The 19,029-nt window shown below is 47.0% G+C and overlaps 44 non-coding genes across 44 annotated transcripts; all 44 read left to right on the plus strand.

Annotated features, from left to right (window-relative positions):
• Nucleotides 1-1,473: 1,473 nt before the first annotated feature.
• On the plus strand, nucleotides 1,474-1,546 carry TRNAM-CAU (transfer RNA methionine (anticodon CAU)). The gene has a single exon. It is a non-coding gene; the product is annotated as a tRNA-Met (tRNA).
• A 165-nt stretch (nucleotides 1,547-1,711) lies between these two features.
• TRNAM-CAU (transfer RNA methionine (anticodon CAU)) lies at nucleotides 1,712-1,784 on the plus strand. Its single transcript has one exon. It is a non-coding gene; the product is annotated as a tRNA-Met (tRNA).
• A 165-nt stretch (nucleotides 1,785-1,949) lies between these two features.
• Nucleotides 1,950-2,022, plus strand: TRNAM-CAU (transfer RNA methionine (anticodon CAU)). The gene has a single exon. It is a non-coding gene; the product is annotated as a tRNA-Met (tRNA).
• Nucleotides 2,023-2,425: 403 nt separating this feature from the next.
• Nucleotides 2,426-2,498, plus strand: TRNAM-CAU (transfer RNA methionine (anticodon CAU)). Its single transcript has one exon. It is a non-coding gene; the product is annotated as a tRNA-Met (tRNA).
• A 164-nt stretch (nucleotides 2,499-2,662) lies between these two features.
• TRNAM-CAU (transfer RNA methionine (anticodon CAU)) lies at nucleotides 2,663-2,735 on the plus strand. Its single transcript has one exon. It is a non-coding gene; the product is annotated as a tRNA-Met (tRNA).
• Nucleotides 2,736-2,899: 164 nt separating this feature from the next.
• On the plus strand, nucleotides 2,900-2,972 carry TRNAM-CAU (transfer RNA methionine (anticodon CAU)). The gene has a single exon. It is a non-coding gene; the product is annotated as a tRNA-Met (tRNA).
• A 167-nt stretch (nucleotides 2,973-3,139) lies between these two features.
• TRNAM-CAU (transfer RNA methionine (anticodon CAU)) lies at nucleotides 3,140-3,212 on the plus strand. The gene has a single exon. It is a non-coding gene; the product is annotated as a tRNA-Met (tRNA).
• A 398-nt stretch (nucleotides 3,213-3,610) lies between these two features.
• TRNAM-CAU (transfer RNA methionine (anticodon CAU)) lies at nucleotides 3,611-3,683 on the plus strand. Its single transcript has one exon. It is a non-coding gene; the product is annotated as a tRNA-Met (tRNA).
• A 402-nt stretch (nucleotides 3,684-4,085) lies between these two features.
• On the plus strand, nucleotides 4,086-4,158 carry TRNAM-CAU (transfer RNA methionine (anticodon CAU)). Its single transcript has one exon. It is a non-coding gene; the product is annotated as a tRNA-Met (tRNA).
• Nucleotides 4,159-4,320: 162 nt separating this feature from the next.
• On the plus strand, nucleotides 4,321-4,393 carry TRNAM-CAU (transfer RNA methionine (anticodon CAU)). Its single transcript has one exon. It is a non-coding gene; the product is annotated as a tRNA-Met (tRNA).
• Nucleotides 4,394-4,557: 164 nt separating this feature from the next.
• TRNAM-CAU (transfer RNA methionine (anticodon CAU)) lies at nucleotides 4,558-4,630 on the plus strand. The gene has a single exon. It is a non-coding gene; the product is annotated as a tRNA-Met (tRNA).
• Nucleotides 4,631-4,794: 164 nt separating this feature from the next.
• Nucleotides 4,795-4,867, plus strand: TRNAM-CAU (transfer RNA methionine (anticodon CAU)). The gene has a single exon. It is a non-coding gene; the product is annotated as a tRNA-Met (tRNA).
• Nucleotides 4,868-5,031: 164 nt separating this feature from the next.
• TRNAM-CAU (transfer RNA methionine (anticodon CAU)) lies at nucleotides 5,032-5,104 on the plus strand. Its single transcript has one exon. It is a non-coding gene; the product is annotated as a tRNA-Met (tRNA).
• Nucleotides 5,105-5,271: 167 nt separating this feature from the next.
• TRNAM-CAU (transfer RNA methionine (anticodon CAU)) lies at nucleotides 5,272-5,344 on the plus strand. The gene has a single exon. It is a non-coding gene; the product is annotated as a tRNA-Met (tRNA).
• A 164-nt stretch (nucleotides 5,345-5,508) lies between these two features.
• On the plus strand, nucleotides 5,509-5,581 carry TRNAM-CAU (transfer RNA methionine (anticodon CAU)). Its single transcript has one exon. It is a non-coding gene; the product is annotated as a tRNA-Met (tRNA).
• A 167-nt stretch (nucleotides 5,582-5,748) lies between these two features.
• On the plus strand, nucleotides 5,749-5,821 carry TRNAM-CAU (transfer RNA methionine (anticodon CAU)). Its single transcript has one exon. It is a non-coding gene; the product is annotated as a tRNA-Met (tRNA).
• A 399-nt stretch (nucleotides 5,822-6,220) lies between these two features.
• Nucleotides 6,221-6,293, plus strand: TRNAM-CAU (transfer RNA methionine (anticodon CAU)). The gene has a single exon. It is a non-coding gene; the product is annotated as a tRNA-Met (tRNA).
• Nucleotides 6,294-6,455: 162 nt separating this feature from the next.
• Nucleotides 6,456-6,528, plus strand: TRNAM-CAU (transfer RNA methionine (anticodon CAU)). The gene has a single exon. It is a non-coding gene; the product is annotated as a tRNA-Met (tRNA).
• A 163-nt stretch (nucleotides 6,529-6,691) lies between these two features.
• On the plus strand, nucleotides 6,692-6,764 carry TRNAM-CAU (transfer RNA methionine (anticodon CAU)). The gene has a single exon. It is a non-coding gene; the product is annotated as a tRNA-Met (tRNA).
• Nucleotides 6,765-6,926: 162 nt separating this feature from the next.
• Nucleotides 6,927-6,999, plus strand: TRNAM-CAU (transfer RNA methionine (anticodon CAU)). The gene has a single exon. It is a non-coding gene; the product is annotated as a tRNA-Met (tRNA).
• Nucleotides 7,000-7,637: 638 nt separating this feature from the next.
• Nucleotides 7,638-7,710, plus strand: TRNAM-CAU (transfer RNA methionine (anticodon CAU)). Its single transcript has one exon. It is a non-coding gene; the product is annotated as a tRNA-Met (tRNA).
• Nucleotides 7,711-7,874: 164 nt separating this feature from the next.
• On the plus strand, nucleotides 7,875-7,947 carry TRNAM-CAU (transfer RNA methionine (anticodon CAU)). Its single transcript has one exon. It is a non-coding gene; the product is annotated as a tRNA-Met (tRNA).
• A 793-nt stretch (nucleotides 7,948-8,740) lies between these two features.
• TRNAM-CAU (transfer RNA methionine (anticodon CAU)) lies at nucleotides 8,741-8,813 on the plus strand. Its single transcript has one exon. It is a non-coding gene; the product is annotated as a tRNA-Met (tRNA).
• A 322-nt stretch (nucleotides 8,814-9,135) lies between these two features.
• TRNAM-CAU (transfer RNA methionine (anticodon CAU)) lies at nucleotides 9,136-9,208 on the plus strand. Its single transcript has one exon. It is a non-coding gene; the product is annotated as a tRNA-Met (tRNA).
• A 160-nt stretch (nucleotides 9,209-9,368) lies between these two features.
• TRNAM-CAU (transfer RNA methionine (anticodon CAU)) lies at nucleotides 9,369-9,441 on the plus strand. Its single transcript has one exon. It is a non-coding gene; the product is annotated as a tRNA-Met (tRNA).
• A 403-nt stretch (nucleotides 9,442-9,844) lies between these two features.
• On the plus strand, nucleotides 9,845-9,917 carry TRNAM-CAU (transfer RNA methionine (anticodon CAU)). The gene has a single exon. It is a non-coding gene; the product is annotated as a tRNA-Met (tRNA).
• A 637-nt stretch (nucleotides 9,918-10,554) lies between these two features.
• On the plus strand, nucleotides 10,555-10,627 carry TRNAM-CAU (transfer RNA methionine (anticodon CAU)). The gene has a single exon. It is a non-coding gene; the product is annotated as a tRNA-Met (tRNA).
• Nucleotides 10,628-10,790: 163 nt separating this feature from the next.
• On the plus strand, nucleotides 10,791-10,863 carry TRNAM-CAU (transfer RNA methionine (anticodon CAU)). The gene has a single exon. It is a non-coding gene; the product is annotated as a tRNA-Met (tRNA).
• A 400-nt stretch (nucleotides 10,864-11,263) lies between these two features.
• On the plus strand, nucleotides 11,264-11,336 carry TRNAM-CAU (transfer RNA methionine (anticodon CAU)). The gene has a single exon. It is a non-coding gene; the product is annotated as a tRNA-Met (tRNA).
• Nucleotides 11,337-12,206: 870 nt separating this feature from the next.
• TRNAM-CAU (transfer RNA methionine (anticodon CAU)) lies at nucleotides 12,207-12,279 on the plus strand. Its single transcript has one exon. It is a non-coding gene; the product is annotated as a tRNA-Met (tRNA).
• A 797-nt stretch (nucleotides 12,280-13,076) lies between these two features.
• TRNAM-CAU (transfer RNA methionine (anticodon CAU)) lies at nucleotides 13,077-13,149 on the plus strand. The gene has a single exon. It is a non-coding gene; the product is annotated as a tRNA-Met (tRNA).
• Nucleotides 13,150-13,313: 164 nt separating this feature from the next.
• TRNAM-CAU (transfer RNA methionine (anticodon CAU)) lies at nucleotides 13,314-13,386 on the plus strand. Its single transcript has one exon. It is a non-coding gene; the product is annotated as a tRNA-Met (tRNA).
• Nucleotides 13,387-13,784: 398 nt separating this feature from the next.
• On the plus strand, nucleotides 13,785-13,857 carry TRNAM-CAU (transfer RNA methionine (anticodon CAU)). The gene has a single exon. It is a non-coding gene; the product is annotated as a tRNA-Met (tRNA).
• A 557-nt stretch (nucleotides 13,858-14,414) lies between these two features.
• TRNAM-CAU (transfer RNA methionine (anticodon CAU)) lies at nucleotides 14,415-14,487 on the plus strand. The gene has a single exon. It is a non-coding gene; the product is annotated as a tRNA-Met (tRNA).
• Nucleotides 14,488-14,809: 322 nt separating this feature from the next.
• TRNAM-CAU (transfer RNA methionine (anticodon CAU)) lies at nucleotides 14,810-14,882 on the plus strand. Its single transcript has one exon. It is a non-coding gene; the product is annotated as a tRNA-Met (tRNA).
• Nucleotides 14,883-15,042: 160 nt separating this feature from the next.
• Nucleotides 15,043-15,115, plus strand: TRNAM-CAU (transfer RNA methionine (anticodon CAU)). The gene has a single exon. It is a non-coding gene; the product is annotated as a tRNA-Met (tRNA).
• A 403-nt stretch (nucleotides 15,116-15,518) lies between these two features.
• TRNAM-CAU (transfer RNA methionine (anticodon CAU)) lies at nucleotides 15,519-15,591 on the plus strand. The gene has a single exon. It is a non-coding gene; the product is annotated as a tRNA-Met (tRNA).
• A 401-nt stretch (nucleotides 15,592-15,992) lies between these two features.
• TRNAM-CAU (transfer RNA methionine (anticodon CAU)) lies at nucleotides 15,993-16,065 on the plus strand. The gene has a single exon. It is a non-coding gene; the product is annotated as a tRNA-Met (tRNA).
• A 163-nt stretch (nucleotides 16,066-16,228) lies between these two features.
• TRNAM-CAU (transfer RNA methionine (anticodon CAU)) lies at nucleotides 16,229-16,301 on the plus strand. Its single transcript has one exon. It is a non-coding gene; the product is annotated as a tRNA-Met (tRNA).
• A 163-nt stretch (nucleotides 16,302-16,464) lies between these two features.
• Nucleotides 16,465-16,537, plus strand: TRNAM-CAU (transfer RNA methionine (anticodon CAU)). Its single transcript has one exon. It is a non-coding gene; the product is annotated as a tRNA-Met (tRNA).
• A 400-nt stretch (nucleotides 16,538-16,937) lies between these two features.
• On the plus strand, nucleotides 16,938-17,010 carry TRNAM-CAU (transfer RNA methionine (anticodon CAU)). The gene has a single exon. It is a non-coding gene; the product is annotated as a tRNA-Met (tRNA).
• Nucleotides 17,011-17,646: 636 nt separating this feature from the next.
• TRNAM-CAU (transfer RNA methionine (anticodon CAU)) lies at nucleotides 17,647-17,718 on the plus strand. Its single transcript has one exon. It is a non-coding gene; the product is annotated as a tRNA-Met (tRNA).
• Nucleotides 17,719-18,356: 638 nt separating this feature from the next.
• On the plus strand, nucleotides 18,357-18,429 carry TRNAI-AAU (transfer RNA isoleucine (anticodon AAU)). The gene has a single exon. It is a non-coding gene; the product is annotated as a tRNA-Ile (tRNA).
• A 164-nt stretch (nucleotides 18,430-18,593) lies between these two features.
• TRNAM-CAU (transfer RNA methionine (anticodon CAU)) lies at nucleotides 18,594-18,666 on the plus strand. The gene has a single exon. It is a non-coding gene; the product is annotated as a tRNA-Met (tRNA).
• Nucleotides 18,667-19,029: the final 363 nt, after the last annotated feature.

Below are 19,029 nucleotides of genomic sequence, written 5' to 3' on the forward strand. Positions count from 1 at the left end.
GAAATACTTGGGTGCCCCCCTCGAATGCTACAAAGACGGCGATTCGTACTGGAGGAGCCAAGTGAATAACCTGCGGGAAAGAGTGAACAAGTGGAATGGCTGGAATCGGTCTATGTTTTCTAAAGCCACATTTTGCAACATATTCTTAGTGAGTAAAGTTTGGTATATCTTACAAGTCTTACATTGTTCAAGGGTAAACATCCAAAAATTTCACCGTGTGTTCGCTGTCTTTGTGTGGGAATTGTCTTGGGAAAGATCGAGTCGGACCAATTTATTCCTTCGTGTGCGAAACGGAGGACTGGGCTTGTCGCATTTGTTTTTAAGACAGGTAGTCAATCGATTTTGTTTCTTTAGAGACGTCGACAACCCATTCCTTCGCACTGTCTGTCAACTTCGCCTAAGGCAACACTTGCCTAACATGGTTGTTTCAACCTGCAGCGTACCTGGTGGTGTTTATGGCTTTCTCCGCGAAGTTGTACTTCCTTGTAGGTTTCTGTCAGTGCGGTTTTCACTTGAATACTTGAGTCAAGTCCGACGAAGAAAGTTGTACAAGGACCTATGTGATCTGTTTCTACCAGTCCCTTTGTATCGCTCCCTTTACAATGTATGCCATGGCCACACTGTACTAAAGCGCGTCAAGGCGATGAAAATATCGCCAGGTGCTAAGAATTTCTTTTTTAAATTACATACCGGTACGCTGACCGTCAAAACCTGGATGGCTGCAAAGGGGTTTTACGTCCCTTGGGGCACGCATCGCATAATATGCAGAAAGGAGGAGACAATTGAGCATGTATTCATTGACTGCTGGGATGCTATCTTTCTTTGGGACGTGCTCCAGCGCACGATCAAAAAAGATTTCCCCATTGATGCACATGGCATCCGCTATTTGCAAATACAAAGTGACGACGGTACCCCATATGATATGATAATGCTTATGGCTCTTCATAGCATTTGGAAATCCAGGATGGCAGCCAGGCACTTTGATGTAGATGCACGAGCACCCACACAGTACTTCAAAGAGTATATAAGAAATTTTGTGGATGAACAAAAGTTGCAGGAATTCACCCCAGAATGGTTGCCGCGCGTCGAATTACTATCGACGATAAAAACATTTTAACAGATGCGTGGCCACATCATTTGAGCCACGGTTTTTACAATGTTTTGGATTGTGTTGTGTAATTATCTGTTAATATGTGTATTGTTTACGTGAGCCAAAAACAGGCAATAAAGAAAAAAAGCCTCGGTAGCGCAGTAGGCAGCGCGTTGGTCTCATAATCTGAAGGTCGTGAGTTGAATCCTCACCCGGGCCAATGTCGATGCAGTTTTTTTTGTTTGCTCATGAGAGTTTAATTAGGTCGTGAGGGGTGCACTGTCTGGAGCAGTAATGAATGACTGTTTCCCAGTTCTTATTTTTTCGACCTTTAATTTGTGGAAATGAATGATACCGGTTGCGTTTCCCAGTGACCCCTGTCCGCCTCGGTAGCGCAGTAGGCAGCGCGTCAGTCTCATAATCTGAAGGTCGTGAGTTCAATCCTCACCCGGGCCAATGTCGATGCAGTTTTTTTTGTTTGCTCATGAGAGTTTAATTAGGTCGTGAGGGGTGCACTGTCTGGAGCAGTAATGAATGACTGTTTCCCAGTTTTCTTATTTTTTCGACCTTTAATTTGTGGAAATGAATGATACCGGTTGCGTTTCCCAGTGACCCCTGTCCGCCTCGGTAGCGCAGTAGGCAGCGCGTCAGTCTCATAATCTGAAGGTCGTGAGTTCAATCCTCACCCGGGCCAATGTCGATGCAGTTTTTTTTGTTTGCTCATGAGAGTTTAATTAGGTCGTGAGGGGTGCACTGTCTGGAGCAGTAATGAATGACTGTTTCCCAGTTTTCTTATTTTTTCGACCTTTAATTTGTGGAAATGAATGATACCGGTTGCGTTTCCCAGTGACCCCTGTCCGCCTCGGTAGCGCAGTAGGCAGCGCGTCAGTCTCATAATCTGAAGGTCGTGAGTTCAATCCTCACCCGGGCCAATGTCGATGCAGTTTTTTTTTGTTTGCTCATGAGAGTTTAATTAGGTCTTGAGGGGTGCACTGTCTGGAGCAGTAATGAATGACTGTTGCCCAGTTTTCTTATTTTTTCGACCTTTTTTTTGTGGAAACGAATGATACCGGTTGTGTTTCCCAGTAACCCCTGTCTGCCTCTGTAGTGCAGTAAGCAGCGGGTCAGTCTCATAATCTGAAGGTCGTGAGTTCAATCCACACCCGGGGTAAAGGCGGTACAGATTTTTTGTTTGCTTATGAGAGTTTAATTAGGTCGTGAGGGGTGCGCTGTCTCGAGCAGTAATGAATGACTGTTGCTTGGTTTTCTTACTTTTTCTACCTTTAGTTTGTGGGAACTAATGATACCGGTTGCGTATCCCAGTGACACCTGTCTGCCTCGGTAGCGCAGTAGGCAGCGCGTCAGTCTCATAATCTGAAGGTCGTGAGTTGAATCCTCACCCGGGGCAAATGCTGTGCAGTTTCTTTGTTTGCTTATGAGAGTTTATTTAGGTCGTGAGGGGTGCGCTGTCTGGAGCAGTAATGAATGACTGTTGCTGAATTTCCTTACTTTTTCGACCTTTAACTTGAGGGAACTGTTGATACCGGTTGTGTTTCCCAGTGACACCTGTCCGCCTTGGTAGCGCAGTAGGCAGCGTGTCAGTCTCATAATCTGAAGGTCGTGAGTTCAATCCTCACCCGGGGCAAAGGCGGTGCAGTTTTTTTGTTTGCTTATGAGAGTTTAATTAGGTCGTGAGGGGTGCGCTGTCTGGAGCAGTAATGAATGACTGTTGCTGAATTTCCTTACTTTTTCGACCTTTAACTTGAGGGAAATATTGATACCGGTTGTGTTTCCCAGTGACACCTGTCCGCCTCGGTAGCGCAGTAGGCAGCGCGTCAGTCTCATAATCTGAAGGTTGTGAGTTCAATCCTCACCCGGGCCAATGTCGATGCAGTTTTTTTTGTTTACTCATGAGAGTTTAATTAGGTCGTGAAGGGTGCACTGTCTGGAGCAGTAATGAATGACTGTTGCCCAGTTTTCTTATTTTTTCGACCTTTATTTTTTGTGGAAACGAATGATACCGGTTGCGTTTCCCAGCGACCCCTGTCCGCCTCGGTAGCGCAGTAGGCAGCGCGTCAGTCTCATAATCTGAAGGCCGTGAGTTCAATCCTCACCCGGGGCAAAGGCGGTGCAGTTTTTTGTTTGCTTATGAAAGTTTAATTAGGTCGTGAGGGGTGCGCTGTCTGAAGCAGTAATGAATGACTGTTGCTGAGTTTTCTTACTTTTTCAATTTTTAACTTGTGGGAACTATTGATACCGGTTGTGTTTCCCAGTGACCCCTGTCCGCCTCGGTAGCGCAGTAGGCAGCGCATCAGTCTCATAATCTGAAGGTCGTGAGTTCAACCTCACCCGGGGCAAAGGCGGTGCAGATATTTGTTTGCTTATAAGAGTTTAATTAGGTCATGAGGGATGCGCTGTCTGGAGCTGTAATGAATGACTGTTGCCCAGTTTTCTTATTTTCCCGACCTTTCATTTGTGGAAACGAATGATACCGGTTGCGTTTCCTAGTGACCCCTGTCCGCCTCGGTAGCGCAGTAGGCAGCGCGTCAGTCTCATAATCTGAAGGTCGTGAGTTCAATCCTCACCCGGGCCAATGTCGATGCAGATGTTTTGTTTGCTCATGAGAGTTTAATTAGGTCTTGAGGGGTGCACTGTCTGGAGCAGTAATGAATGACTGTTGCCCAGTTTTCTTATTTTTTCGACCTTTTTTTTTGTGGAAACGAATGATACCGGTTGTGTTTCCCAGTAACCCATGTCTGCCTCTGTAGTGCAGTAAGCAGCGGGTCAGTCTCATAATCTGAAGGTCGTGAGTTCAATCCACACCCGGGGTAAAGGCGGTACAGATTTTTTGTTTGCTTATGAGAGTTTAATTAGGTCGTGAGGGGTGCGCTGTCTCGAGCAGTAATGAATGACTGTTGCTGAATTTCCTTACTTTTTCGACCTTTAACTTGAGGGAACTGTTGATACCGGTTGTGTTTCCCAGTGACACCTGTCCGCCTCGGTAGCGCAGTAGGCAGCGCGTCAGTCTCATAATCTGAAGGTCGTGAGTTCAATTCTCACCCGGGCCAAAGGCGGTGCAGTTTTTTGTTTGCTTATGAGAGTTTAATTAGGTCGTGAGCAGTGCGCTGTCTGGAGCAGTAATGAATGACAGTTGCTCGGTTTTCTTATTTTTTCGACCTTTAATTTGTGGGAACTAATGATACCGGTTGCGTTTCCCAGTGACCCCAGTTGCCTCGGTAGCGCAGTAGGCAGCGCGTCAGTCTCATATTCTGAAGGTCGTGAGTTCAATCCTCACCCGGGCCAATGTCGATGCAGATGTTTTGTTTGCTCATGAGAGTTTAATTAGGTCTTGAGGGGTGCACTGTCTGGAGCAGTAATGAATGACTGTTGCTCGGTTTTCTTACTTTTTCTACCTTTAGTTTGTGGGAACTAATGATACCGGTTGCGTATCCCAGTGACACCTGTCTGCCTCGGTAGCGCAGTAGGCAGCGCGTCAGTCTCATAATCTGAAGGTCGTGAGTTGAATCCTCACCCGGGGCAAATGCTGTGCAGTTTCTTTGTTTGCTTATGAGAGTTTATTTAGGTCGTGAGGGGTGCGCTGTCTGGAGCAGTAATGAATGACTGTTGCTGAATTTCCTTACTTTTTCGACCTTTAACTTGAGGGAACTGTTGATACCGGTTGTGTTTCCCAGTGACACCTGTCCGCCTTGGTAGCGCAGTAGGCAGCGTGTCAGTCTCATAATCTGAAGGTCGTGAGTTCAATCCTCACCCGGGGCAAAGGCGGTGCAGTTTTTTTGTTTGCTTATGAGAGTTTAATTAGGTCGTGAGGGGTGCGCTGTCTGGAGCAGTAATGAATGACTGTTGCTGAATTTCCTTACTTTTTCGACCTTTAACTTGAGGGAAATATTGATACCGGTTGTGTTTCCCAGTGACACCTGTCCGCCTCGGTAGCGCAGTAGGCAGCGCGTCAGTCTCATAATCTGAAGGTTGTGAGTTCAATCCTCACCCGGGCCAATGTCGATGCAGTTTTTTTTGTTTACTCATGAGAGTTTAATTAGGTCGTGAAGGGTGCACTGTCTGGAGCAGTAATGAATGACTGTTGCCCAGTTTTCTTATTTTTTCGACCTTTATTTTTTGTGGAAACGAATGATACCGGTTGCGTTTCCCAGCGACCCCTGTCCGCCTCGGTAGCGCAGTAGGCAGCGCGTCAGTCTCATAATCTGAAGGTCGTGAGTTGAATCCTCACCCGGGGCAAAGGCTGTGCAGTTTCTTTGTTTGCTTATGAGAGTTTATTTAGGTCGTGAGGGGTGCGCTGTCTGGAGCAGTAATGAATGACTTTTGCTGAATTTCCTTACTTTTTCGACCTTTAACTTGAGGGAACTGTTGACACCGGTTGTGTTTCCCAGTGACACCTGTCCGCCTCGGTAGCGCAGTAGGCAGCGCGTCAGTCTCATAATCTGAAGGTTGTGAGTTCAATCCTCACCCGGGCCAATGTCGATGCAGTTTTTTTTGTTTACTCATGAGAGTTTAATTAGGTCGTGAAGGGTGCACTGTCTGGAGCAGTAATGAATGACTGTTGCCCAGTTTTCTTATTTTTTTTACCTTTATTTTTTGTGGAAACGAATGATACCGGTTGCGTTTCCCAGTGACCCCTGTCCGCCTCGGTAGCGCAGTAGGCAGCGCGTCAGTCTCATAATCTGAAGGTCGTGAGTTGAATCCTCACCCGGGGCAAAGGCTGTGCAGTTTCTTTGTTTGCTTATGAGAGTTTATTTAGGTCGTGAGGGGTGCGCTGTCTGGAGCAGTAATGAATGACTGTTGCTGAGTTTTCTTACTTTTTCAATTTTTAACTTGTGGGAACTATTGATACCGGTTGTGTTTCCCAGTGACCCCTGTCCGCCTCGGTAGCGCAGTAGGCAGCGCGTCAGTCTCATATTCTGAAGGTCGTGAGTTCAACCTCACCCGGGGCAAAGGAGGTGCAGATATTTGTTTGCTTATAAGAGTTTAATTAGGTCATGAGGGATGCGCTGTCTGGAGCAGTAATGTATGACTGTTGCTGAGTTTTCTTACTTTTTCAATTTTTAACTTGTGGGAACTATTGATACCGGTTGTGTTTCCCAGGGACACCTGTCCGCCTCGGTAGCACAGTAGGCAGCGCGTCAGTCTCATAATCTGAAGGTCGTGAGTTCAATCCTCACCCGGGGCAAATGCGGTGCAGTTTTTGTTTGCTTATGAGAGTTTAATTAGGTAGTGAGGGGTGCGCTGTCTGAAGCAGTAATGAATGACTGTTGCTGAGTTTTCTTACTTTTTAAACCTTTAACTTGTGGGAAGTATTGATACCGGTTGTGTTTCCTAGTGACACCTGTACGCCTCGGTAGCGCAGTAGGCAGCGCGTCAGTCTCATAATCTGAAGGTCGTGAGTTCAATTCTCACCCGGGCCAAAGGCGGTGCAGTTTTTTTGTTTGCTTATGAGAGTTTATTAGGTCTTGAGGGGTGCGCTCTCTGGAGCAGTAATGAATGACTGTTGCTGAGTTTTCTTACTTTTTCGACCTTTAACTTGAGGGAACTATTGATACCGGTTGTGTTTCCCATTGACACCTGTCCGCCTCGGTAGCGCAGTAGGCAGCGCGTCAGTCTCATAATCTGAAGGTCGTGAGTTCAATTCTCACCCGGGCCAAAGGCGGTGCAGTTTTTTGTTTGCTTATGAGAGTTTAATTAGGTCGTGAGCAGTGCGCTGTCTGGAGCAGTAATGAATGACAGTTGCTCGGTTTTCTTATTTTTTCGACCTTTAATTTGTGGGAACTAATGATACCGGTTGCGTTTCCCAGTGACCCCAGTTGCCTCGGTAGCGCAGTAGGCAGCGCGTCAGTCTCATATTCTGAAGGTCGTGAGTTCAATTCTCACCCGGGGCAAAGGCGGTGCAGTTTTTTGTTTGCTTATGAGAGTTTAATTAGGTCGTGAAGGGTGCGCTGTCTGGAGCAGTAATGAATGACTGTTGCTGAGTTTAATTACTTTTTCGACCTTTATCTTGTGGGAAGTATTGATAACGGTTGTGTTTCCCAGTGACCCCAGTCTGCCTCGGTAGTGCAGTAGGCAGGGCGTCAGTCTCATAATCTGAAGGTCGTGAGTTCAATCCTAAGGCGGGCCAATGTCGATGCAGTTTTTTTGTTTGCTTATGAGAGTTTAATTAGGTCGTGAGGGGTGCGCTGTCTGGAACCGTAATGAATGACTGTTGCTGAATTTTCTTAATTTTTCGACCTTTAATTTGTGGAAACGAATGATACCGGTTGCGCTTCCCAGTGACCCCTGTCCGCCTCGATAGCCCAGTAGGCAGCGCGTCAGTCTCATATTCTGAAGGTCGTGAGTTCAATCCTCACCCGGGCCAATGTCGATGCAGTTTTTTTTGTTTGCTTATGAGAGTTTAATTAGGTCGTGAGGGGTGCGCTGTCTCGAGCAGTAATGAATGACTGTTGCTCGGTTTTCTTACTTTTTCTACCTTTAGTTTGTGGGAACTAATGATACCGGTTGCGTATCCCAGTGACACCTGTCTGCCTCGGTAGCGCAGTAGGCAGCGCGTCAGTCTCATAATCTGAAGGTCGTGAGTTGAATCCTCACCCGGGGCAAAGGCTGTGCAGTTTCTTTGTTTGCTTATGAGAGTTTATTTAGGTCGTGAGGGGTGCGCTGTCTGGAGCAGTAATGAATGACTGTTGCTGAATTTCCTTACTTTTTCGACCTTTAACTTGAGGGAACTGTTGATACCGGTTGTGTTTCCCAGTGACACCTGTCCGCCTCGGTAGCGCAGTAGGCAGCGCGTCAGTCTCATAATCTGAAGGTTGTGAGTTCAATCCTCACCCGGGGCAAAGGCGGTGCAGTTTTTTGTTTGCTTATGAGAGTTTAATTAGGTCGTGAGGGGTGCGCTGTCTGAAGCAGTAATGAATGACTGTTGCTGAGTTTTCTTACTTTTTCAATTTTTAACTTGTGGGAACTATTGATACCGGTTGTGTTTCCCAGTGACCCCTGTCCGCCTCGGTAGCGCAGTAGGCAGCGCGTCAGTCTCATAATCTGAAGGTCGTGAGTTCAACCTCACCCGGGGCAAAGGCGGTGCAGATATTTGTTTGCTTATAAGAGTTTAATTAGGTAGTGAGGGGTGCGCTGTCTGAAGCAGTAATGAATGACTGTTGCTGAGTTTTCTTACTTTTTAAACCTTCAACTTGTGGGAACTATTGATACCGGTTGTGTTTCCTAGTGACACCTGTCCGCCTCGGTAGCGCAGTAGGCAGCGCGTCAGTCTCATAATCTGAAGGTCGGTGCGCTGTCTGAAGCAGTAATGAATGACTGTTGCTGAGTTTTCTTACTTTTTCAATTTTTAACTTGTGGGAACTATTGATACCGGTTGTGTTTCCCAGTGACCCCTGTCCGCCTCGGTAGCGCAGTAGGCAGCGCGTCAGTCTCATAATCTGAAGGTCGTGAGTTCAACCTCACCCGGGGCAAAGGCGGTGCAGATATTTGTTTGCTTATAAGAGTTTAATTAGGTCATGAGGGATGCGCTGTCTGGAGCAGTAATGTATGACTGTTGCTGAGTTTTCTTACTTTTTCAATTTTTAACTTGTGGGAACTATTGATACCGGTTGTGTTTCCCAGTGACACCTGTCCGCCTCGGTAGCACAGTAGGCAGCGCGTCAGTCTCATAATCTGAAGGTCGTGAGTTCAATCCTCACCCGGGGCAAAGGCGGTGCAGTTTTTGTTTGCTTATGAGAGTTTAATTAGGTAGTGAGGGGTGCGCTGTCTGAAGCAGTAATGAATGACTGTTGCTGAGTTTTCTTACTTTTTAAACCTTTAACTTGTGGGAACTATTGATACCGGTTGTGTTTCCTAGTGACACCTGTCCGCCTCGGTAGCGCAGTAGGCAGCGCGTCAGTCTCATAATCTGAAGGTCGGTGCGCTCTCTGGAGCAGTAATGAATGACTGTTGCTGAGTTTTCTTACTTTTTCGACCTTTACCTTGAGGGAACTATTGGTACCGGTTGTGTTTCCCATTGACACCTGTCCGCCTCGGTAGCGCAGTAGGCAGCGCGTCAGTCTCATAATCTGAAGGTCGTGAGTTCAATTCTCACCCGGGCCAAAGGCGGTGCAGTTTTTTGTTTGCTTATGAGAGTTTAATTAGGTCGTGAGCAGTGCGCTGTCTGGAGCAGTAATGAATGACAGTTGCTCGGTTTTCTTATTTTTTCGACCTTTTTTGTGGGAACTAATGATACCGGTTGCGTTTCCCAGTGACCCCAGTTGCCTCGGTAGCGCAGTAGGCAGCGCGTCAGTCTCATATTCTGAAGGTCGTGAGTTCAATCCTCACCCGGGGCAAAGGCGGTGTAGTTTTTTGTTTGCTTATGAGAGTTTAATTAGGTCGTGAAGGGTGCGCTGTCTGGAGCAGTAGTGAATGACTGTTGCTGAGTTTAATTACTTTTTCGACCTTTATCTTGTGGGAAGTATTGATAACGGTTGTGTTTCCCAGTGACCCCAGTCTGCCTCGGTAGTGCAGTAGGCAGCGCGTCAGTCTCATATTCTGAAGGTCGTGAGTTCAATCCTCACCCGGGCCAATGTCGATGCAGTTTTTTTTTTGTTTGCTCATAAGAGTTTAATTAGGTCTTGAGGGGTGCGCTCTCTGGAGCAGTAATGAATGACTGTTGCTGAGTTTTCTTACTTTTTCGACCTTTAACTTGAGGGAACTATTGATACCGGTTGTGTTTCCCAGTGACACCTGTCCGCCTCGGTCGCGCAGTAGGCAGCGCGTCAGTCTCATAATCTGAAGGTCGTGAGTTCAATCCTCACCCGGGGCAAAGGCGGTGCAGATTTTTTGTTTGCTTATGAGAGTTTAATTAGGTCGTGAGGGGTGCACTGTGTGGAGCAGTAATGAATGACTGTTGCTCGGTTTTCTTACTTTTTCGACCTTTAATTTGTGGGAACTAATGATACCGGTTGCGTTTCGCAGTGACCCCTGTCCGCCTCGGTAGCGCAGTAGGCGGCGCTTCAGTCTCATAATCTGAAGGTCGTGAGTTCAATACACACCCGGGGCAAAGGCGGTGCAGATTTTTTGTTTGCCTATGAGAGTTTAATTAGGTCGTGAGGGGTGCGCTGTCCTGAGCAGTATTGAATGACTGTTGCTGAGTTTTCTTACTTTTTCGACCTTTAACATGTGGGAACTATTGATACCGGTTGTGTTTCCCAGTGACGCCTGTTCGCCTCGGTAGCGCAGTAGGCAGCGCGACAGTCTCATAATCTGAAGGTCGTGAGTTCAATTCTCACCCGGGCCAAAGGCGGTGCAGTTTTTTGTTTGCTTATGAGAGTTTATTTAAGTCGTGAGGATTTCGCTGTCTGGAGCAGTAATGAATGACAGTTGCTCGGTTTTCTTATTTTTTCGACCTTTAATTTGTGGGAACTAATGATACCGGTTGCGTTTCCCAGTGACCCCAGTCTGCCTCGGTAGCGCAGTAGGCAGCGCGTCAGTCTCATATTCTGAAGGTCGTGAGTTCAATCCTCACCCGGGGCAAAGGCGGTGCAGTTTTTTGTTTGCTTATGAGAGTTTAATTAGGTCGTGAGGAGTGAGCTGTCAGGAGAAGTAATGAATGACAGTTGCTCGGTTTTCTTATTTTTTCAACCTTTAATTTGTGGGAACTAATGATACCGGTTGCGTTTCCCAATGACCCCAGTCTGCCTCGGTAGCGCAGTAGGCAGCGCGTCAGTCTCATATTCTGAAGGTCGTGAGTTCAATCCTCACCCGGGGCAAAGGCGGTGCAGTTTTTTTGTTTGTTTATGAGAGTTTAATTACGTCGTGAAGGGTGCGCTGTCTGGAGCAGTAATGAATGACTGTTGCTGAGTTTTCTTACTTTTTCGATCTTTAACTTGAGGGAACTTTTGATACCGGTTGTGTTTCCCAGTGACACCTGTCCGCCTCGGTAGCGCAGTAGGCAGCACGTCAGTCTCATAATCTGAAGCTCGTGAGTTCAATTCTCACCCGGGCCAAAGGCGGTGCAGTTTTTTGTTTGCTTATGAGAGTTTAATTAGGTCGTGAGGTGTGGGCTGTCAGGAGCAGTAATGAATGACAGTTGCTCAGTTTTCTTACTTTTTCAATTTTTAACTTGTGGGAACTATTGATACCGGTTGTGTTTCCCAGTGACACTTGTCCGCCTCGGTAGCGCAGTAGGCAGCGCGTCAGTCTCATAATCTGAAGGTCGTGAGTTCAATCCTCACCCGGGGCAAAGGCGGTGAAGTTTTTTCTTTGCTTATGAGAGTTTAATTAGGTCGTGAGGGGTGCGCTGTCTGGAGCAGTAATGAATGACTGTTGCTGAGTTTTCCTACTTTTTTGACCTTTAACTTGTGGGAACTATTGATACCGGTTGTGTTTCCCAGTGATACCTGTCCGCCTCGGAAGCGCAGTAGGCAGCGCGTCAGTCTCATAATCTGAAGGTCGTGAGTTCAATCCACACCTAGGGTAAAGGCGGTACAGATTTTTTGTTTCCTTATGAGAGTTTAATTAGGTCGTGAGGGGTGCGGTGTCTGGAGCAGTAATGAATGACTGTTGCTGTGTTTTCTTACTTTTTCGACTTTTCACTTGTGGGAACTATTGATACCGGTTGTGTTTCCCAGTGACACCTGTCTGCCTCGGTAGTGCAGTAGGCAGCGCGTCAGTCTCATAATCTGAAGGTCGTGAGTTCAATCCTCAGGCGGGCCAATGTCGATGCAGTTTTTTGTTTGCTCATGAGAGTTTAATTAGGTCGTGAGGGGTGCGGTGTCTGGAGCAGTAATGAATGACTGTAGCTGAGTTTTCTTACTTTTTCAATTTTTAACTTGTGGGAACTATTGATACCGGTTGTGTTTCCGAGTGACACCTATCCGCCTCGGTGGCGCATTGGCAGCGCGTCGGTCTCATAATCTGAAGGTCGTGAGTTCAACCTCACCCGGGGCAAAGGCGGTGCAGATATTTGTTTGCTTATAAGAGTTTAATTAGGTCATGAGGGATGCGCTGTCTGGAGCAGTAATGTATGACTGTTGCTGAGTTTTCTTACTTTTTCAATTTTTAACTTGTGGGAACTATTGATACCGGTTGTGTTTCCCAGTGACATCTGTCCGCCTCGGTAGCACAGTAGGCAGCGCGTCAGTCTCATAATCTGAAGGTCGTGAGTTCAATCCTCACCCGGGGCAAAGGCGGTGCAGTTTTTGTTTGCTTATGAGAGTTTAATTAGGTAGTGAGGGGTGCGCTGTCTGAAGCAGTAATGAATGACTGTTGCTGAGTTTTCTTACTTTTTAAACCTTTAACTTGTGGGAACTATTGATACCGGTTGTGTTTCCTAGTGACACCTGTCCGCCTCGGTAGCGCAGTAGGCAGCGCGTCAGTCTCATAATCTGAAGGTCGGTGCGCTGTCTGAAGCAGTAATGAATGACTGTTGCTGAGTTTAATTACTTTTTCGACCTTTATCTTGTGGGAAGTATTGATAACGGTTGTGTTTCCCAGTGACCCCAGTCTGCCTCGGTAGTGCAGTAGGCAGGGCGTCAGTCTCATAATCTGAAGGTCGTGAGTTCAATCCTAAGGCGGGCCAATGTCGATGCAGTTTTTTTGTTTGCTTATGAGAGTTTAATTAGGTCGTGAGGGGTGCGCTGTCTGGAACCGTAATGAATGACTGTTGCTGAATTTTCTTAATTTTTCGACCTTTAATTTGTGGAAACGAATGATACCGGTTGCGCTTCCCAGTGACCCCTGTCCGCCTCGATAGCCCAGTAGGCAGCGCGTCAGTCTCATATTCTGAAGGTCGTGAGTTCAATCCTCACCCGGGCCAATGTCGATGCAGTTTTTTTTGTTTGCTTATGAGAGTTTAATTAGGTCGTGAGGGGTGCGCTGTCTCGAGCAGTAATGAATGACTGTTGCTCGGTTTTCTTACTTTTTCTACCTTTAGTTTGTGGGAACTAATGATACCGGTTGCGTATCCCAGTGACACCTGTCTGCCTCGGTAGCGCAGTAGGCAGCGCGTCAGTCTCATAATCTGAAGGTCGTGAGTTGAATCCTCACCCGGGGCAAAGGCTGTGCAGTTTCTTTGTTTGCTTATGAGAGTTTATTTAGGTCGTGAGGGGTGCGCTGTCTGGAGCAGTAATGAATGACTGTTGCTGAATTTCCTTACTTTTTCGACCTTTAACTTGAGGGAACTGTTGATACCGGTTGTGTTTCCCAGAGACACCTGTCCGCCTCGGTAGCGCAGTAGGCAGCGCGTCAGTCTCATAATCTGAAGGTTGTGAGTTCAATCCTCACCCGGGGCAAAGGCGGTGCAGTTTTTTGTTTGCTTATGAGAGTTTAATTAGGTCGTGAGGGGTGCGCTGTCTGAAGCAGTAATGAATGACTGTTGCTGAGTTTTCTTACTTTTTCAATTTTTAACTTGTGGGAACTATTGATACCGGTTGTGTTTCCCAGTGACCCCTGTCCGCCTCGGTAGCGCAGTAGGCAGCGCGTCAGTCTCATAATCTGAAGGTCGTGAGTTCAACCTCACCCGGGGCAAAGGCGGTGCAGATATTTGTTTGCTTATAAGAGTTTAATTAGGTCATGAGGGATGCGCTGTCTGGAGCAGTAATGTATGACTGTTGCTGAGTTTTCTTACTTTTTCAATTTTTAACTTGTGGGAACTATTGATACCGGTTGTGTTTCCCAGTGACATCTGTCCGCCTCGGTAGCACAGTAGGCAGCGCGTCAGTCTCATAATCTGAAGGTCGTGAGTTCAATCCTCACCCGGGGCAAAGGCGGTGCAGTTTTTGTTTGCTTATGAGAGTTTAATTAGGTAGTGAGGGGTGCGCTGTCTGAAGCAGTAATGAATGACTGTTGCTGAGTTTTCTTACTTTTTAAACCTTTAACTTGTGGGAACTATTGATACCGGTTGTGTTTCCTAGTGACACCTGTCCGCCTCGGTAGCGCAGTAGGCAGCGCGTCAGTCTCATAATCTGAAGGTCGGTGCGCTGTCTGAAGCAGTAATGAATGACTGTTGCTGAGTTTTCTTACTTTTTCAATTTTTAACTTGTGGGAACTATTGATACCGGTTGTGTTTCCCAGTGACCCCTGTCCGCCTCGGTAGCGCAGTAGGCAGCGCGTCAGTCTCATAATCTGAAGGTCGTGAGTTCAACCTCACCCGGGGCAAAGGCGGTGCAGATATTTGTTTGCTTATAAGAGTTTAATTAGGTCATGAGGGATGCGCTGTCTGGAGCAGTAATGTATGACTGTTGCTGAGTTTTCTTACTTTTTCAATTTTTAACTTGTGGGAACTATTGATACCGGTTGTGTTTCCCAGTGACACCTGTCCGCCTCGGTAGCACAGTAGGCAGCGCGTCAGTCTCATAATCTGAAGGTCGTGAGTTCAATCCTCACCCGGGGCAAAGGCGGTGCAGTTTTTGTTTGCTTATGAGAGTTTAATTAGGTAGTGAGGGGTGCGCTGTCTGAAGCAGTAATGAATGACTGTTGCTGAGTTTTCTTACTTTTTAAACCTTTAACTTGTGGGAACTATTGATACCGGTTGTGTTTCCTAGTGACACCTGTCCGCCTCGGTAGCGCAGTAGGCAGCGCGTCAGTCTCATAATCTGAAGGTCGGTGCGCTCTCTGGAGCAGTAATGAATGACTGTTGCTGAGTTTTCTTACTTTTTCGACCTTTACCTTGAGGGAACTATTGGTACCGGTTGTGTTTCCCATTGACACCTGTCCGCCTCGGTAGCGCAGTAGGCAGCGCGTCAGTCTCATAATCTGAAGGTCGTGAGTTCAATTCTCACCCGGGCCAAAGGCGGTGCAGTTTTTTGTTTGCTTATGAGAGTTTAATTAGGTCGTGAGCAGTGCGCTGTCTGGAGCAGTAATGAATGACAGTTGCTCGGTTTTCTTATTTTTTCGACCTTTTTTGTGGGAACTAATGATACCGGTTGCGTTTCCCAGTGACCCCAGTTGCCTCGGTAGCGCAGTAGGCAGCGCGTCAGTCTCATATTCTGAAGGTCGTGAGTTCAATCCTCACCCGGGGCAAAGGCGGTGTAGTTTTTTGTTTGCTTATGAGAGTTTAATTAGGTCGTGAAGGGTGCGCTGTCTGGAGCAGTAGTGAATGACTGTTGCTGAGTTTAATTACTTTTTCGACCTTTATCTTGTGGGAAGTATTGATAACGGTTGTGTTTCCCAGTGACCCCAGTCTGCCTCGGTAGTGCAGTAGGCAGCGCGTCAGTCTCATATTCTGAAGGTCGTGAGTTCAATCCTCACCCGGGCCAATGTCGATGCAGTTTTTTTTTTGTTTGCTCATAAGAGTTTAATTAGGTCTTGAGGGGTGCGCTCTCTGGAGCAGTAATGAATGACTGTTGCTGAGTTTTCTTACTTTTTCGACCTTTAACTTGAGGGAACTATTGATACCGGTTGTGTTTCCCAGTGACACCTGTCCGCCTCGGTCGCGCAGTAGGCAGCGCGTCAGTCTCATAATCTGAAGGTCGTGAGTTCAATCCTCACCCGGGGCAAAGGCGGTGCAGATTTTTTGTTTGCTTATGAGAGTTTAATTAGGTCGTGAGGGGTGCACTGTGTGGAGCAGTAATGAATGACTGTTGCTCGGTTTTCTTACTTTTTCGACCTTTAATTTGTGGGAACTAATGATACCGGTTGCGTTTCGCAGTGACCCCTGTCCGCCTCGGTAGCGCAGTAGGCGGCGCTTCAGTCTCATAATCTGAAGGTCGTGAGTTCAATACACACCCGGGGCAAAGGCGGTGCAGATTTTTTGTTTGCCTATGAGAGTTTAATTAGGTCGTGAGGGGTGCGCTGTCCTGAGCAGTATTGAATGACTGTTGCTGAGTTTTCTTACTTTTTCGACCTTTAACATGTGGGAACTATTGATACCGGTTGTGTTTCCCAGTGACGCCTGTTCGCCTCGGTAGCGCAGTAGGCAGCGCGTCAGTCTCATAATCTGAAGGTCGTGAGTTCAATTCTCACCCGGGCCAAAGGCGGTGCAGTTTTTTGTTTGCTTATGAGAGTTTATTTAAGTCGTGAGGATTTCGCTGTCTGGAGCAGTAATGAATGACAGTTGCTCGGTTTTCTTATTTTTTCGACCTTTAATTTGTGGGAACTAATGATACCGGTTGCGTTTCCCAGTGACCCCAGTCTGCCTCGGTAGCGCAGTAGGCAGCGCGTCAGTCTCATATTCTGAAGGTCGTGAGTTCAATCTTCACCCGGGGCAAAGGCGGTGCAGTTTTTTGTTTGCTTATGAGAGTTTATTTAGGTCGTGAGGAGTGAGCTGTCAGGAGAAGTAATGAATGACAGTTGCTCGGTTTTCTTATTTTTTCAACCTTTAATTTGTGGGAACTAATGATACCGGTTGCGTTTCCCAATGACCCCAGTCTGCCTCGGTAGCGCAGTAGGCAGCGCGTCAGTCTCATATTCTGAAGGTCGTGAGTTCAATCCTCACCCGGGGCAAAGGCGGTGCAGTTTTTTTGTTTGTTTATGAGAGTTTAATTACGTCGTGAAGGGTGCGCTGTCTGGAGCAGTAATGAATGACTGTTGCTGAGTTTTCTTACTTTTTCGATCTTTAACTTGAGGGAACTTTTGATACCGGTTGTGTTTCCCAGTGACACCTGTCCGCCTCGGTAGCGCAGTAGGCAGCACGTCAGTCTCATAATCTGAAGCTCGTGAGTTCAATTCTCACCCGGGCCAAAGGCGGTGCAGTTTTTTGTTTGCTTATGAGAGTTTAATTAGGTCGTGAGGTGTGGGCTGTCAGGAGCAGTAATGAATGAGAGTTGCTCAGTTTTCTTACTTTTTCAATTTTTAACTTGTGGGAACTATTGATACCGGTTGTGTTTCCCAGTGACACTTGTCCGCCTCGGTAGCGCAGTAGGCAGCGCGTCAGTCTCATAATCTGAAGGTCGTGAGTTCAATCCTCACCCGGGGCAAAGGCGGTGAAGTTTTTTCTTTGCTTATGAGAGTTTAATTAGGTCGTGAGGGGTGCGCTGTCTGGAGCAGTAATGAATGACTGTTGCTGAGTTTTCCTACTTTTTTGACCTTTAACTTGTGGGAACTATTGATTCCGGTTGTGTTTCCCAGTGATACCTGTCCGCCTCGGAAGCGCAGTAGGCAGCGCGTCAGTCTCATAATCTGAAGGTCGTGAGTTCAATCCACACCTAGGGTAAAGGCGGTACAGATTTTTTGTTTCCTTATGAGAGTTTAATTAGGTCGTGAGGGGTGCGGTGTCTGGAGCAGTAATGAATGACTGTTGCTGTGTTTTCTTACTTTTTCGACTTTTCACTTGTGGGAACTATTGATACCGGTTGTGTTTCCCAGTGACACCTGTCTGCCTCGGTAGTGCAGTAGGCAGCGCGTCAGTCTCATAATCTGAAGGTCGTGAGTTCAATCCTCAGGCGGGCCAATGTCGATGCAGTTTTTTGTTTGCTCATGAGAGTTTAATTAGGTCGTGAGGGGTGCGGTGTCTGGAGCAGTAATGAATGACTGTAGCTGAGTTTTCTTACTTTTTCAATTTTTAACTTGTGGGAACTATTGATACCGGTTGTGTTTCCGAGTGACACCTGTCCGCCTCGGTGGCGCATTGGCAGCGCGTCGGTCTCATAATCTGAAGGTCGTGAGTTCAATCCTCACCCGGGGCAAAGGCGGCGCCGATTTTTTGTTTGCTTATGAGAGTTTAATTAGGTCGTGAGGGGTGCACTGTGTGGAGCAGTAATGAATGACTGTTGCTCGGTTTTCTTACTTTTTCGACCTTTAATTTGTGGGAACTAATGATACCGGTTGCGTTTCGCAGTGACCGCTGTCCGCCTCGGTAGTGCAGTAGGCGGCGCTTCAGTCTCATAATCTGAAGGTCGTGATTTCAATCCACACCCGGGGCAAAGGCGGTGCAGATTTTTTGTTTGCTTATGAGAGTTTAATTAGGTCGTGAGGGGTGCGCTGTCCTGAGCAGTATTGAATGACTGTTGCTGAGTTTTCTTACTTTTTCGACCTGTAACATGTGGGAACTATTGATACCGGTTGTGTTTCCCAGTGACGCCTGTTCGCCTCGGTAGCGCAGTAGGCAGCGCGTCAGTCTCATAATCTGAAGGTCGTGAGTTCAATTTTCACCCGGGCTAAAGGCGGTGCAGTTTTTTTGTTTGCTTATGAGAGTTTATTTAAGTCGTGAGGAGTGCGCTGTCTGGAGCAGTAATGAATGACAGTTGCTCGGTTTTCTGATTTTTTCGACCTTTAATTTGTGGGAACTAATGATACCGGTTGCGTTTCCCAGTGACACCTGTCCGCCTCGGTAGCGCAGTAGGCAGCGCGTAAGTCTAATAATCTGAAGGTCGTGAGTTCAATCCTCTCCCGGGGTAAAGGCGGTGAATATGTTTTGTTTGCTTATGAGAGTTTAATTAGGTCGTGAGGGGTGCACTCTCTGGAGAAGTAATGAATGACTGTTGCTCGGTTTTCCTACTTTTTCGACCTTTAATTTGTGGGAACTAATGATACTGGTTGCGTTTCGCAGTGACCCCTGTCCGCCTCGGTAGCGCAGTGGGCAGCGCGTCAGTCTCATAATCTGAAGGTCGTGAGTTCCATCCTCACCCGGGGCAAAGGCGGTGTAGTTGGTTTCTTTGCTTATGAGAGTTTAATTAGGTCGTGAAGGGTGCGCAGTCTGGAGCAGTAATGAATGACTGTTGCTGAGTTTTCTTACTTTTTCGATCTTTAACTTGAGGGAACTTTTGATACCGGTTGTGTTTCCCAGTGACACCTGTCCGCCTCGGTAGCGCAGTAGGCAGCGCGTCAGTCTCATAATCTGAAGCTCGTGAGTTCAATTCTCACCCTGGCCAAAGGTGGTGCAGTTTTTTGTTTGCTTATGAGAGTTTAATTAGGTCGTGAGGTGTGGGCTGTCAGGAGCAGTAATGAATGACAGTTGCTCGGTTTTCTTTTTCAATTTTTAACTTGTGGGAACTATT

This window comes from Rhipicephalus microplus, chromosome 3 (assembly GCF_043290135.1).
Source record: "Rhipicephalus microplus isolate Deutch F79 chromosome 3, USDA_Rmic, whole genome shotgun sequence".
Taxonomy (NCBI): Eukaryota; Metazoa; Arthropoda; class Arachnida; order Ixodida; family Ixodidae; genus Rhipicephalus; species Rhipicephalus microplus.